At 42.3% G+C, this 15,957-nt stretch overlaps 1 protein-coding gene across 1 annotated transcript in view; it reads right to left on the bottom strand.

The window, feature by feature from the left end:
* Window positions 1–6,643: 6,643 nt before the first annotated feature.
* Window positions 6,644–15,957, bottom strand: part of RPP40 (ribonuclease P/MRP subunit p40) — an 18,828-nt gene continuing 9,514 nt past the window's right edge. The window contains exon 9 of the mRNA XM_081873148.1: window positions 6,644–6,719. The gene's annotated coding sequence lies outside the window, so the exon portion shown is untranslated. The remainder of the gene's footprint in view (window positions 6,720–15,957) is intronic.

The following is a 15,957-nucleotide window of genomic DNA, read 5'->3' as shown; positions in this document are numbered from 1 at the left end:
TCTGGACAAAATACAAAGACTTATTGGAAAATAAAACTCCAAGGTGGCTCTCACCTCTGGAAGCTAAGGCCCGAAAAAGACCCAATATGGAGGCCAAATGGCCAAAATATTGGGAAATATTAGAAAAAGATGGAGACAATTGGAAATTGCAGAGTTTGGAGAAAATGAAGGATAAAGTGCGAGACTGGTTACATTATGCTCAGATTAAAGAAGTTTTTAAAAATGACAAAAAGCTAGGGTTCCAGGTGGAGAAATCGAAGTTAGAAACAGAATTGTTAGAACCAAAGACTAAGGTACTTTCAAGAATGTATAACTTGCTGTTAAAATGGAATACACAAGACGAAACGGTTAAATCAGCTATGATAAAGTGGGCACAGGACAAGACAAAAACATATAGTGATTCCTGCCTCTAAGGAGTAGGCCATTAATTCTGGAAGAAAGATAGTGCCACAGCCTAAAGGGTCCTGTTCCCTGTCACCATCTGCCTTACTTTGGAATGCAGTTGCACCCAGAAGAAGGCTTTTGATGAGCTTTTGCTATTAATAACAATTTATGAATCACCTACATACATTTCAAGGTGATTTATTGACACACCATAAAAAACAGCTAAAATCATTTTAAAGACTGCACAAAAACAACTGAAGAGAGGGGTTAATTTTGTATTGTTTTTAAACCTAAAACAGAGGCTTTTTTATCCAGCTGGAAATGCTCGTCAAAACAAAAACGTATTCGGTTATTTCTGGAAGGTACAGATTGTGGGTCCCTTTCATGTCTCTGCCACGATGCCATTCCACAGAACAGGGGCAGACATGCTGAAAGCCATGCTCCAAGTTACTGTAGAGCAGACTTCTTGTATTTCTAGAATATTTTTTGGAGAAACTCCTGCAAATCATACTGAACTATATGTTCTCAATACACAGGCTGGTATATGTGAGGAAAGGCATTCTTTCAGGAACTCAGGGTTGTTGAGATGTTGGGGAAGTTTAAGCTTAATAAATTCGATTTTTCTTGCACCTGTAGACTGGCTACTATCCATTTTCTTCCCCTCCCTGTCCTCCCTGCATTTGTTGCTTTGTTTAGTTTCTTGGTGGGATTTGGTCCTATTTGTTATCCTTTCATACTCTAGAGGCAATGACCCAAAGGACAGGAATGGAGCAGCTCTTTCTCCCATCTGCCACTTCCAGAGTTCTCAGTCAGGGTCTCAAAGGGGATCTCTGAGATGTTACCTCTCTCAACAGTAAGAGATCATACCAAGAATCCCAACGTTCATTACTCCATGCACGTATTTTGCAACCTCTCATAGGCTCTTAGCCCACAGTTGTGTGGTAGACAATAAAGAATGATTGTCAGACTCTAATGACAAAATTTTAACAGCATTTTTTTTTTTAGGGTGTTGCACATTCTGCTTTGTAGAAAGCAATGATGCAAGCAGAATGTGACATCACTGAATTACAGCATGTTGCTCATTCAGAGATACTCTGTTAAACACTTGATCAGTAGTTTTATTCTTGTTATGAATAGCTTCATAGATGGCTGCAGCCATGGCCTCTGGATTACATCATTAAGCATTGGTTTCAATTATGAATCACTGAGTCAACCTGTTCTCCAGTCTCTAGTTGCATCCAGGAAGCAAAATTGTGCAACTCTACCAATGAGTCTGAAATTATCTCATGGACTGTCCATGGTTATAAGCAAGATACATTCATCTGGGAACATCTTGTGGTTGGACATTAAACATACCAATTATTTTAAAAGAATAATTAAGGTTAAGTTGGAACTTGAATCAAGTAGGAAGGTCTTGAAACCTGTTTCAAAAAACTGTACCTTGAAATGGCACTTCAGATAAATGCATTTAACATTATTGTTGCCAATAGGAAGGGAAGAGGTTCCACAATCATAGGAACAGGTGCCTGGCTTGCTGTTCTGCCCACAAACACTTGGTTGAAACTAGCACTACCCAAGCCATATGGGAAACTCTGGCACACAGATTGTATATTAATATATTTTGCATTTTATGTATGAAGTTTCTATTCCACCCTTCCTCCCAAGGGAGCCCTGCAAATAGGAGCAGAGCCACAGTAAAATGGTGCCTCCAACTCCCCATCCCCAAGTCATTCCACAGGGACACCATGGTCAGTGGTGTCTAAAGTCACTGGAAGATCAAGGAACACCAACAAGGCTGCACTTCCTCTGAACTTGATGACGCAGCAATCCTCTCAAGAACTCCTATAGGCCTGAAAACACTGGCAGCATACTGCAAGGAGAGCAGACTAGAACTAAATTATCAGAAAATCAAGATCATGTGCTTTGCCAAAAGGCCCAAACCTTGCTCATGCCATAAGACTGCTCAGTGGCCATAAGACTGAGCAGCTCACCTGCTGCAAATATTTGGGTATAACCCTTTACTCCTCGGAAAGTAGAAATGCCTACAAGGTTTATGTTGCAGGGAATGCCCAGAGAAGCGCAAATGCAATGCTCAGGTACCTCAGGACTAAAGGCGGACAATATATACCTGCAGCCCTCAAACTGTTTGAGGCCAAATCCATTGTGCAGCTTGTATATTATGCCCAATTAGGTCCCCTTGCCAACTGTGCACCATTAGAACTGGTACAATCTAAAATTTAAGATCAGCCCCACAAGTGCCTAAACACGTCTCCAAAGCTACCACATGTCTCGAAACTGGATTTGTAAGAATCTAGGCTAGAGGATGGCTCACCACACTAAATTACTGGCTAAGACTATCCTTTCTCCCATGTGGCCTTGCTCCCTTAACATTTAAGGTCAGTTTCCAAACGACATGGAAACGTGAAATGATAAACATAACAACAACTCTAGGCTTCACCCCGCAGATCCTATTCGACATGGAGTATGAACAAGCCAAAAAAGCATCAAACAGCACATGGAAGATACCAAATGCCAAGCAGATCCAGCCAGGTCCCCCCAAATTTTAATCAGTGAAACCAGAAGATACCTCACCTCCCAGATGCCATATATAACTAACCTTGAAATTCCAAAACAGTGAAGGGCTTTCACTCTGGCCTGTTGCCAGGCCCTCCCTTCAGCCATCCAGGAGGGCTGCTTTAGGAAGACACCATATGGGGAGAGGAAATGCCCATGTGGCTCTAGGCAACTGGAAACAACAGAACATATCTTTTTTCTCTGCCAATACTATACAGATATACAAGCTAGGTTCATCTTGCCTATATTACATAAATTCCCAGAACAACTTTATACCTCCCTGCTACTTCCAAGATGAAAACCCATATTACATACTCAGTTGCTAGATTCTGCACTGCCATGATGGATATTCATCAAAAGGATGGTTTGTGCCACAAACTAGGCCCAAAATGCAAGACCTGTGCTCCTTCACATTCCCTCCCTTATAGTTTTAACTGTTTGTCTCTGTTTCTATATTTTTACGTATGTATAATATAATCAACTTTTAATTACTAGTTTTTATTCCTTACCTGTTTTAATTGTGTGTTTTAAGTCGTATGTTTTATCTTATGCTAACCTGCCAACCTAGCAGTTCGAAAGCGTGTCAAAGTGCAAGTAGATAAATAGGTACCGCTCCGGCGGGAAGGTAAACGGCATTTCTGTGTGCTGCTCTGGTTCGCCAGAAGTGGCTTAGTCATGCTGGCCACATGACCCGGAAGCTGTACGCCAGCTCCCTTGGCTAATAAAGCGAGATGAGCGCCGCAACCCCAGAGTTGGCCATGACTGGACCTAATGGTCAGGGGTCCCTTTAGCTTTACCTTTAACCTGTGACCAAAATAATGTTTGATACTGATACTGACACTCTGTATCTTTCCTGATAAAGGTCAACAATCAAGCTGAGCAAGGGTACTAAAACCAGGTCTGAAACTAGACTAAAATGGGTCTCAAATATCTGCTTCCTCCGGGGACAACTGCAGCTGGCCAACTACCACCCTATTTATCCCATTTTTCAAACAATTATTTTCTTCCAAAGCAACTTGCTTCAATAAAGCAGAGACAGGCACTGCCATCAGGCTTTCAGATATACTCAAGGGAAAGGAAGCAGGGTGAACAGGTAGAGAAGGGAGATCAATTCTTCAGTGCAAGAACAAAGTGGTGAGCTATAAATGAGCATTTGGGACTAGATGCTCTTCCCTTGCACCTGTTCTTGTCTGAACAGCAGGCAGGGGCTCTTGTTCCTTTGGCCAAATGATAGGGCCTGAGTGCCCTTTCCCCATTGCAGGCACAGGGCAACTGGCAGATTAATGCAATATGTTAATTGGTCAAATTAATTTGTAACTTTTTGTGTCTTTCGCCCACTCATGCAAAAGGGAACAACAAAAAATCACTACGTACTATATTTTCCCTCAATCTAAAGTGTAACACACACTGTATAGTACTGGTGTCATTTCTAGCTAACCGACCAAAGTGAGCAAGTTGGTTTATTTCTCACCTTGTAAATGTTTTGATTCCACTGGTCACCAGAGATTCTGGAATGAAGCCTGGCAGATTTGTTTAGGGCACACTTCTAGGTTTCACATTTGAATGTCAGATTGATTCCCTTGCCCATTTTCAAAGGAGAAGGGAAAATGCAAATTAATGAAATATGACCTCTCACTTGAAAACTGACATAGCAGAATGTCTCAAATGCTCTTTAAAAACTTGCTGTATGATTTGCTTTATGCATCATTAGAGTTACAGCCCTGCAAAGATTACACACATGCCTTAGACTGACCTAATACAGTGGTGCCTCGCAAGACGAAATTAATTCGTTCCGCAAGTTTTTTCGTCTTGCGAGTTTTTCATCTTGCGAAGCACGGTTTCCCATAGGAATGCATTGAAAATCAATTAATGTGTTCCTATGGAGACCGCTTGCCAGGCTGGCGGTGCGGAGAAGGGCTTTTCTCCCCACCGCAAGCCTTCAGGACAGGTACGGGAACAGAGGGGAAGGCGCGCAGCGCTTCTCCTCTGTTCCCGGGGCTTGCGGTGGGAGGAGGGTTTTTCCTCCCCGTCAACATTCAGAACAGCATTCTGAAAGTTGGCGGTGGGAAGGAAAACCCTCCTCCCACCGCAAGTCTTCAGGACAGCCATCCGAAGGCTGGCGGTGGGAGGAGGTCTCTCCGCCCCACCGCCAGCCTTCGGAGCAGCCATCCCAAGGCTGGCGGCGGGAGGAGGGCTCTCCGCCCCACCGCCAGCCTTCGGAGCAGCCATCCCAAGGCTGGCGGCGGGAGGAGGGCTCTCCGCCCCACCGCCAGCCTTCGGAGCAGCCATCCCAAGGCTGGCGGCGGGAGGAGGGCTCTCCGCCCCACCGCCAGCCTTCGGAGCAGCCTTCCGAAGGCTGCCGGTGGGGCGGAGAGACCTCCTCCCACCGCCAGCCTTTGGAGCAGCCTTCCAAAGGCTGGCGGTGGGGCGGAGAGACCTCCTCCCGCCGCCAGCCTTCGGAGCAGCCTTCCAAAGGCTGGCGGCAGGAGGAGGTCTCTCCGCCCCACCGGCAGCCTTCGGAGGAGGTCCGAGGACAGTGGGGAAGACGCGCTGCGCTTCCCCGCTGTCCCGGAGATTTCCCTATGGGCTTTCGTCTTGCGAAGGAAGCCCATAGGGAAATTCGTTTTGCGAAGCGCCTCCAAAACGGAAAACCCTTTCGTCTAGCGGGTTTTCCGTCTTGCGAGGCGTTCGTCTTGCGGGGCACCACTGTATAGATACCTTTGGCCTCAGCTAATAATTTACAATGCCTATGGTTTTCAGGGAGTGACATATGAGCTATCTGCAAATGAGTATGTATGAGCTTTATAGACACTTGTGTCTAAGACCACATATGACATTCGGCAATAAACAAGTTAATTTGAACTAAACCTTAATCCTGAACATGCAACATTGCTGCAAATCTGAAGAAGGGCACTTTCACAATCAATGTTGCCCCAATAAGGGGTTAATTCAAAGCCATTTGTGTTCTAGCTGTGAACTGGGACACAACAATAAGCCATTTGATTCTTCATTTTTACAAAGAAGCCAAGAGTGTGGTTCATATTTTACCTTTTGAAGAGGTGTGACTTCTCTTAGGAGCCCTCCATGGGTAAATGCAAGTACTCTGTTCTAAAAGCTCTGGTACTCTTAGCAATGGGGGTAGCTTCTATTCACTCAAGGGTCATGATACATTATATGGAGAATGGAGATCCAAGCAGCTTTAAAAACATCCAGACATAACGTAGCTTGCTATTTTCTATGGACACAATCCTCCAGATACTGATGTTGCACAATCTCCATTTAAATGAACAGAGCCGCAGTAAAACCTGGAAGATTTACAGATCTTAACCCCCCACCCCCACCCCAAGTAGAATTTTTTAGATTTTACTTACTCTTTGTTCCACCGATTAAGGAGTAGAGGGACTGAATCATGTTGAATAAAGGAATGATACATGGCTCCCCCCTCTATCCTCACGCTGTTTTGAAGGGGAATGCTTCCATTTTGTAATCTGCTGTGTCAGAAGATGTATGTGCTACAACCACCATTTTTTTTGCTGGGGGGTGGGAGGGAAGACATAAGAGAAATCAAGGCTCTAGTTGATATCCCCCCACCCCAGTCATCATGGATCGCTAAAAGACAACCTGTCTTTGCACAACTAAAGTGATGACCAAGTACAGGTGAAGTGTTGCCACGGAAACACAATACCTGGGGCTCCATGTGGAAGGGTGCATGTCTTTCTTCCCTCCTGCCGTGGCTGGAGATGTAATCAATGTGTCTGTGTCTGAAAGAGAACAAAAAAGACTACCATTCTTGAAACTAGGTCTGAAAGAGACAGCTATGGCCCTAGGAACCTAGTGGGTGAGCAGGACATGTTGGAAAGTTAATGAGGTGAAGCTGCTTTCATGTTCTGGCTATGTATACATGCAAATAAAGCTTGTATCACAGAAACTCTACCTGTGACCATGGGCATCTATGGGGCATGGGGGCGTGGCAAGGGCTACCTTTTGGTGTTTTAATTTGCAAGGGAAATTCCTGGAGATGCCCATGCCAATGACCTCCATTCCAAGGAAGAGTAACTCACGAAAATTACTCAATTCAGCTGACTGGGCATCCAGTTGCCTCGCATACGTAACTCCCCAGTTATATATGTAATATGCTGCCATGTGTTAACTTTGTGTGCTCTTCTGAATTGGCAATTCTGATAATTTGCTCATGAAATAATGGGAGAGGTTCCCTGGGCACAGAGCACTCATGGATCAGGGTGAATCAGTCTTCTGTTGTAGATACAGGGAGAAGAGTGAAATACATTGGTGAAGGGCACGTGAGGATGTTTTTAAAATTTGGCTATGCTCCTAAGCACATTTTACTCAGAAGTAACATTAGTTGCTATTAAGTGTGTTTAAGAATACAGTGATAGCTCGGTTTACGAACTTAATCCGTTGCAGAAGTCTGTTCTTAAACCAAAACCGTTCTTAAACCGAGGCAGCTTTCCCTAATAAGGCCTCCCGCCGCCGGTGCCCTTCCACCATTCTGATTCTGTTCTAAGACCGAGGTAAAGTTCTCAAACCAAGACACTATTTCCAGTTTTGCGGCGTTTATAAACCAAATCATTCTTAAACTGGACTGTTCTTAAACCGAGGTTTAAGAACTGCCATTACAACACTATCTAAAACACTATCATCAACAGGACAACATATGCTCCTCCTGATATCTTATTGACACAGAGGAAGACCTTCAGACCTCTGACAATAAAATAGAGGGATTCTTGACGGAACTTAAAATGAAGAACTGTTTCTCTATTTCCCGGGATAGCAGCAATTGCCGGTTCTAAGGCTTGTCTGGCTAGAAGCCAATGAGAACCAAAATCACTGCATCAACTCAATTGACAAGCAAGTTACAATATTTCACTTTGGGAGTTAGAAAGTGATTTGAAGAAATCAACAGTCCATGGTCACTTTTGGAAACAGACATTTCACCAAGGGCTTTGGACTATTTTTTTCAAAAATACCGTATTTTTCGCTCTATAACACGCACCTGACCATAACACGCACATTGTTTTTAGAGGAGGAAAACAAGGGAAAAAACATTCTGAATGAAACAGTGGATGTATCATTTTTGGGCTTCATGCTGTGGCCACAGACATGTGATCTGATGGTGAATTTGGGGTGACCCAATGCCAAAATCCTGAGAATTCCTGTGGATCCATGCTTTGTAACCACGTTTTTGCACCATTGCAGCCCCAGGCAACAGTGGGTGCGTGATTTTTTTGGTGCAGGCTGTAGCCATGGACATGCTATGTGATCTGATGGTGAATTTGGGGTGACCCAATGCAAGGATCCTGAGAATCCCTGTGGATCCATGCTTTTTAACCACGTTTTTGCACCATTGCAGCCCCAGGCAACAGTGGGTGCGTGATTTTGGTGGGGCAGGCTGTAGCCATGGACATGCTATGTGATCTGATGGTGAATTTGGGGTGACCCAATGCAAGGATCCTGAGGATCTATGTGGATCTATGCTTTGTAACCACATTTTAAGTGGGGAGCGAAGGAAAAACAAAGAAGGGACATTAGAGGGGTGTGCAGAGAAGCAGCTGGCTAAGAATGCAGGAGAGGGATTTAACCGGTTGGAGGAAAGAAAGGCAAAAGTTTTCCCCCACCCAAGCCAGCCAGCCAGCCAGCGCGCTCTCTCTCTCTCTCTCTCTCTCTCTCTCTCTCCCCCTCCCTCCCTCCCCTCTCCCTCCCCCTCCCCCTCTCTCTCCCTTCCCCCCTCTCTCTCCCTCTCCCCCAGCAGCACCGGAGCTTGCCTGGAGGGGAGGGGCTTTCCCTGCTCTTTGTTCCGTTTCAGCAAACACAGCAACGAAACAGAGGAGGGTGGGCAGTAAGACCCTGAGGCAGAATGCAGGAAAGCAGCCGCTTCCTCTTTTCAGGTTTCGCTTTTCCTTGAAGCGTCGCGATTTGATTTTTGCCTGGTTTTTCGGCTCCAGGGACCACACATTCGCTCTATAACACGCACAGACATTTCCCCTTCCTTTTTAGGAGAAAAAATCTGCGTGTTATAGAGGGAAAAATACGGTAATTCAGTTTCATTTCTTCAGGTTTTTACATGATGACATTTTCAGGAAATATATTTTAATTGCTGTAGTAAAATTAAGTTGCTTAAAGGGAACACAAGGAAAGCGATCCTGCATCAGACCAAGCCATTCCGTTTCATACCACAATGTCCTGAATGATGTTTAACAACATAGCTTGAGCATCCCCAATGCGGACTACATATTTTTATAAGATAAAATATTGTGATCTAGCAGCCTCATACCTGCTATTACTTGGGAATTCTAAGAACGCACTCCCCACCCCCCAAAAAAGAAAAAAATCAGTGGAGTTTTGAAATCAGTAGTGAAAATCAGTGGTTTTGAAAGGTCTAGTTTGCCATATTGATTCAAAATGGTGTCCAATTGTATCCAAACAGAAGAAAGCCCACTCCTTGATCTCAGGAACCATCATGCAAAATTTGGTTAATGCATAGAGAGGAGGCAAACAACTTTCCAAAATATATAGTGAATTAAAATAACCACAGAATTAAAACACCTCATATGAAAGGTCTTGTGTTCTTTCAGAAGATGCAAGACCCTAGCAAGCCATTGAGTTGTGGCAACTGATAATGTATTTCTTTTAAGAGCTAAAATTGCCTGAAGGCACACACTGTTCTTAGAATATCATGATGGCACTTAATGGCAACAATAAATTCAGGGCTGTGTGCAAGGTAGGCTTTAAAGCATGTCAAAAAACACCAGCTTCCATTCTTTCTCTCTCTCTCCCTCTTTCTCCGCCCCCCCCCCGCCCCAGATCTCTAGTAAATCAGTGCCAACTTGTTGGTGTAATATGTACTCATCAGGTCACCCTAGGGAAAGAGGTATCAATTCTATCAACAGTCTTCTAGATTAGCCCCATGAAGGTACATTACAAGGTAGATTCAGAAGAGTCATACGGTAGCAATTTAATGCCTTGGTGAATGCTAAGCCCAACTTTGTCACCCCTTTGCAGTTGCTAGAAAATCTGGGAGGGTGATGGACAGAAGGATTGATAAAGTTGGACAATATGTATGTCAGGAAGCTACAAATGACTGCTTCAGCGCACAACGAAAATATGTTTTCAATTGGCTATTGTCACCTGATTTGAATTTACCTACAGCAGCCAGGACTTAAGCTTATGAAGCTATGAAAAAGTGTTGCAGGATCCTAAACCAAGCAACTAAAACATATCTGTATTCATCATAATACCCAGTTACTCCCTAACACATCTCTACTGTCGCCTATACAAGGCTTGATCCTGGTGTAGCTTAACTTTGTTGTTTCCAATTGGACCCAAATGATGATGTGCACAATCACTGGCTGCATTAATCAAGCACAGATAAATATCACAAAGTCCCTCTACATCTGAATGAGAATTCTCATGAACTCTCCAAACAATGCTGCAAGTTCTCTATTGCTAAATTGGAACAATAGTACAGTATACTAAGCATTATGTTACTAACTTGGCACAGTGTGTTGGTTCATGCATTATTTCTCTAAAACACATTTTTTAAAGGTTTATGGTTGTTTCAGCAAAAATTGTTAGGTCACAACATTTATTCTACATAAGAACAATGCACTGGAAAAATCTGGATGGCCTTTCCAGTTCAAAATGAAACAAATATGAGCTTAAATTATTGGATTCTTCTGCTTTGGAGAATTGTAAATTCAACTTTCTACTTGGGAAAAAATGCATAGATATATGCAATTCATCTCCAAACTACCTACACAGATGAGTGAGCTCCAGCCAACTCCATTTCATATCAAAGCCTATATTTTGACAGTGCTTCCATTTTTTATTTCAGAAGCTTCTTCCTTCGTTTAATTTAGTACCCACTATTCACTTCTGTTGACTCTTATTGCTTGTAGAAAGCCTTCTTGGCTCTTTTTTAATAGACCAAAATTGGGTTTCATCACCTGAAAATATTGTCTTATGTTGCTGACAGTTAGTAGAAAAGGATCAGTAGATGGAAAACTGCAAAAGGAAGAGCGTTGGATTTTGCCCCACAGCAGCCCAGGAGGGGGTGGAGAGGGGGAAGGAAGGAGAGAGAAGCCTTTGGCCAGAGTGTGTTACAAACCATTCCAGAAAAGCTAATTACAACAGCAGGTGCCAGATTCAGTGCACAGTTGGCACTGTGTTCAGAAGACATAAAGCAGTGTTTCAGACCATGATGAGGCTTTCAGAAGTATGATGTTATGTATCTAATCCATAATTTAAATCCCCCAAAATGCTTTCAGATCCACATGCCTTGAGCCTTTTTCAGTTTAAACCTCCCTTAGATTAAGCACTCAGTATCTCTTCTGTTTGTTTACATGGTCGCTCACAGATCTGCTATAGATTCTATAAGGTTGTCTTATGGCTATTTTAAAACATAAATTGGTTGAGCTCACTAGATAAGGCTACTGTCACTATTACGAGGATTGAGCAATTTAAGCTAGCATCAGTTTTTCTTAAGTGAATGGTTTCATTTTCTCATGGCAATCCAAAAGAACGGCTAAGTGGACTTATATTGAGAAGTATACATCTTCTCAGTAAAAGCTGAGCTGCTTTAACATGTTTACAGTAATCCTATTCTGTGTATTTCTTTTTGTCCTTTAGTTCTACCTCTCCTAAATTAAACTTTTTTAAAATGTGCAGTGGAATGATTTGGATTAAATCTCCATAAATATGAAGAAAAGGTGTAAACATTTACTTTGCTGGCATCTTTCTTAGTTTGGGGGGGATTTAATATTTTTTTTATGGATGTGCGGTGTGTGTTTTCCTCCTCAAGAGAGACAGCAAACAGCTGTGAAGATTAATATGGAGCAAATTCCAATCTTGTAGAGCTCCACTGCCTTCTGTGGAGCTCTGCCAGAAATGTGTTCAGCTCCACCTGTCTATGCTGTCTTCCTTCCTGAATATTTTTAGTGTGACTTATTTTGTATCACCACCCAGAAAAAATGCAAAAATAATTATGCAGCAATTCAAATGTGACATTGGGCACATAATAAATGAAACATGATCCATGCAGGGATATGCATAGACAGCATCACATCTGAAACAAAGTGCTAGCATATAAATATGTAATCATTAGCAAATCACGGATCTATGGTGTGGGGGTTTGTCATGGTCATGTGCTAACACTGTACACTTAGGCAACCGGTTTTAAACATGATGTCATCCATGGTTTCTTGCATAGAGTACTGCAATGCATCATATGTGGGGCTGTCTCGGAAGATGGATCAGAAACTTCGGATGGTGCAAAATTTGACGGCCAGGTTGCTCGCTGGGGCAAGACGTGTTGAGTCTATAACACTGATTCTGACCCTGCCAATGAGTTTTCAAGCCTAATTCAAAGTGCTGGTGCTGACCTATAAAGCCTTACACGGCTCAGGACCTAAATACCTTAAGGACCACCTCTCCCCACTCAAACTGACCCGGACCCTGTGCTTGTCATCCAAGGCTCTTCTCTGCATTCCCGCTCCAAGAGGTTCAGAGGGTGACAACACTAGAACAGGCCTTTTCTGTGGTGGCACCGGAATGCTCTTCCCAGAAAGGCTCTCCTGGAGCCAATATTACATGTCTTTAGGCGCCAGGGGAAAGCATTCCTCTTTACCCAGGCTTTTAGCCATCAAACTACCTATGGTTTTTTAAGTTTGTGTGGAGTGGCTGTTTAATGATTTTTTTTTCTGTGACTGTTTTATTGTCTTCTATCATTACACTATGTAAATTATGAATGAATGAAACTTTATTTGCATCAGCCGTCGGCCATAGCAACAAAAAATATTGTGATATATGTAAATTATGCTTTTAATATGGTATTTCGCCCTGGGATCTTCAGATAAAGGGAGGTATATAATTAAATTAATAATAGTGAAAATCGAATAATATATGTTTTTTCGTGTCTATTGTAACATTTCAACTGGACCTGATACGCATACTTTTCTCTCATCAGTGACTATCTATTCTACATAATCTTGCTATACAGGTAGGCAGAAACTAGATACACAAATACTATTTTTCTCATCAGTTTGCTCCATGACAGTTCCATGAATACCAAACTTCTAAGAAGAGAACTGGAACTGCATTCATGGAAAGTCTGCACACCCTATTCTACCACAGCAAATGGGAAGGGTGTGTGTAAGAATGCCACCTCTTAAAGAAGTGCCTGTAATTGCATGTGTATGCGGGCTTGTCCTGTAGTGTCAGCTTGGTGTAAACATGTAGTAAATCTTGGTGGGATAGAACTGTATACAGGCTGCATGTCCATGTCATGGACTCCACAGTACCCCATTTGATGCTCTGTATTGGAATAGTAATTTGGAAATTGCAGTCTTTTGTGAAAGCTGACTGGAATAAGAATTGGTCAGCTTTCTTGTTAGGACCACTTCACAAAAGACCATGTCCTACACTGCTGTCATTTAAACTGACAGTACATTTTACTAAGAACACATTCTCACGTAGCTTTTTCACCACATGCATCCTAGGAAAAAATCTGATGCATGAAGTGGCCCTAAATTCTAGCTGAATCACTATGCCGTTAGAGAATATATAGTAATTAAGGCATTATAATCTAAAGGGGTAACTGAAAATTAACAACTGATTGTATCAGATGATAAATATTCTTTTTTAAAAAATGTTGTAAAGTGCATGCAAACAGTACTGGAGAGTGCAGAATGCTATAATTTGCTTCCTGCTATCCAGGAGCACTGTGTTCAGCAGAATCCTTGCTCTTGTTAAGATGGCCAGCTGTAGTTGGAGGCTCTAGGAGTCAACTGTTTTTGTTCTAAAATAAGAACTCAGGTTATTTTATAAGACATTATGCCTGCTCTAGGTGGAAGCTAGAGAACACCTCTGAATCTCTATTACAATAATATTTAAGCCACCTAAGCATAGCTTTCTAAGTCCCCACACTTGCTATTTAGCTGGGAGACGGAAAAGTATGGTTGTTTATCTGCTACTGATTACAGCTGAACTGATATGGTGTCAAACTGTCTAGATTTGAAGCAGATGGGGCAGAGGACCGTATGATTGTTTCTCCATGCACAGCCATAACGTAAGAATATGAGATTTTAAAATAAATAAAACTCTGGAGTTTGGGGCTTGTTGTTTTTTAATATGACCAAAAAAGTTGCTATAAGAAATTAATAGCATATTTTCATACATTTGTGAATAGCAAAACAAGCATGTTGGGTGCATGTAGTAAAAGGCCAGTTCACAGATATCTGTATGTGGAAGCAAATCTTCAGCAGATATATCCCACCTCTTCCCATTCATTGCATCTTTTCATGTTAACTCCATCTGCATTTGCACACATACACTGTTCTCAATGCTCTTGCACAAGTGGGACTATCGCCTCTTCATCCAATAATGAACATGTGAAGAGGTTCTGATTCAAACTGAAGATTTTATATGTGACATGAGAGGGTGCATGCACCTGAATCTTATTGCTGTATAATGTTACATGCTCAGCCTACTTGCTGAGACTCTGAACTAGCGCGCACGCCTTCCCCTCTGTCCCCGGAGATTGCGGGGCAGGCAACGGGGAGAAGCAATCTTCTCCCCGCTGCCCCTTGCTTTAAAACAGGTCCGGGGACAGAGGGGAAGGCGCGCGGCGCTTCCCCTCTGTCCCCGGACAGTCTCCATAGGAACACATTGATTGATTTTCAATGCATTCCTATGGGAAACCGTGCTTCGCAAGACGAAAAACTCGCAAGAAGAAAAAACTTGCGGAACGAATTAATTTCATCTTGCGAGGCACCACTGTAGTTTGTTGCATTAGTCCTATTTATTTTACTTTATATGATAGAAGTAATTTGCAAGTTGTCATGTCGAAGATAAATCACTTTCCAACTATGCAGTCTGCATGTTCTCTACCCAATTCAGTATTTGCTTCTGAGTATGCTGTGAAATACCATGGAAGTTGCCAGATTCTGACCTGTTGAGTCAAAGCTCAAGAACAGCAATGCATTATTCTGGGAGAACCCAACTCTACTGGTGCAGCATGCCACTGTTCGGAAGTTAATGTCTAGAATATTATGTTTTAAATGTATTTAACATTTTATGATCACCTTGTAAGAGCTATGATATAAAAGGAACCTGTAAGTATTAAATTAAAGGACTCTAGTTCTGCTTCCTAACAGACAAGATGGCGCAAGATTGAATAGGGACTTGAGGCACCTGAAAATCTTGCTGACCTGAAATTATTATAACAAGAGCCACTGGGAATAGGTCACAATTTGGTAAACCTAGAAAGCATCAGTTTTACCTTTCTACTCACAGGAGTTTACCGTCAGAGTGTCAGATGCCACCATACAAGATCTTGTCCTAGCAAGCATTTCCATTATAGTAGTAGTGCTGTTTACCAGATCTCCACCCAACTATCACAGTTGCTGGTAAACTCCCAATTCTTCATCCAGTAAGTTCAGCTGTGTTTTACTGCAGTCATTTCATTGGATCACGGGAAATTTAAAAAATGGTTCCCATGACACAAGCAGCAGACACGTTGCAAAGTAGCCTCCCATTATATAAATGTCATTTTATTCTTAGTAATTTTCAATGGTATTGTGTTGTAATTAGAATTCACACACACAGATTCACACACACACAGCCCAATAAAAAAGACAGCACAGCTGTGCAGCACAAGGGGCTAGGAAAAGGGATTGAGATGGGTGTCTCTGATAAGGCAAGGGTTCTAGTTGTACCAACATGCTGGCTCTAGGAACTGGTACAATCCTTCCTACTAGCTGCCATCTTGGTAAGAGCAAAGTCTAATAATTGTTGCTTCTGCAACTTCTTACGTAAATTGAAAACATTTTTCTCCAAAAGGTAGAATAAATGTTTTTATTTACATATCATTGTTTTTATAGCAGGATTTTAAACCAACTTCAAACCAACATGTTCCACAACATTTTTTATGGCTGCAAATTTAAAGCTCAAACATTAACTATACTTTTTAAACCCTTACAAACA

This window comes from Podarcis erhardii, assembly GCF_964252035.2.
Source record: "Podarcis erhardii genome assembly, chromosome: 8".
Lineage (NCBI taxonomy): Eukaryota > Metazoa > Chordata > Lepidosauria > Squamata > Lacertidae > Podarcis > Podarcis erhardii.
This window is presented reverse-complemented; position numbering and strand designations above follow the sequence as displayed.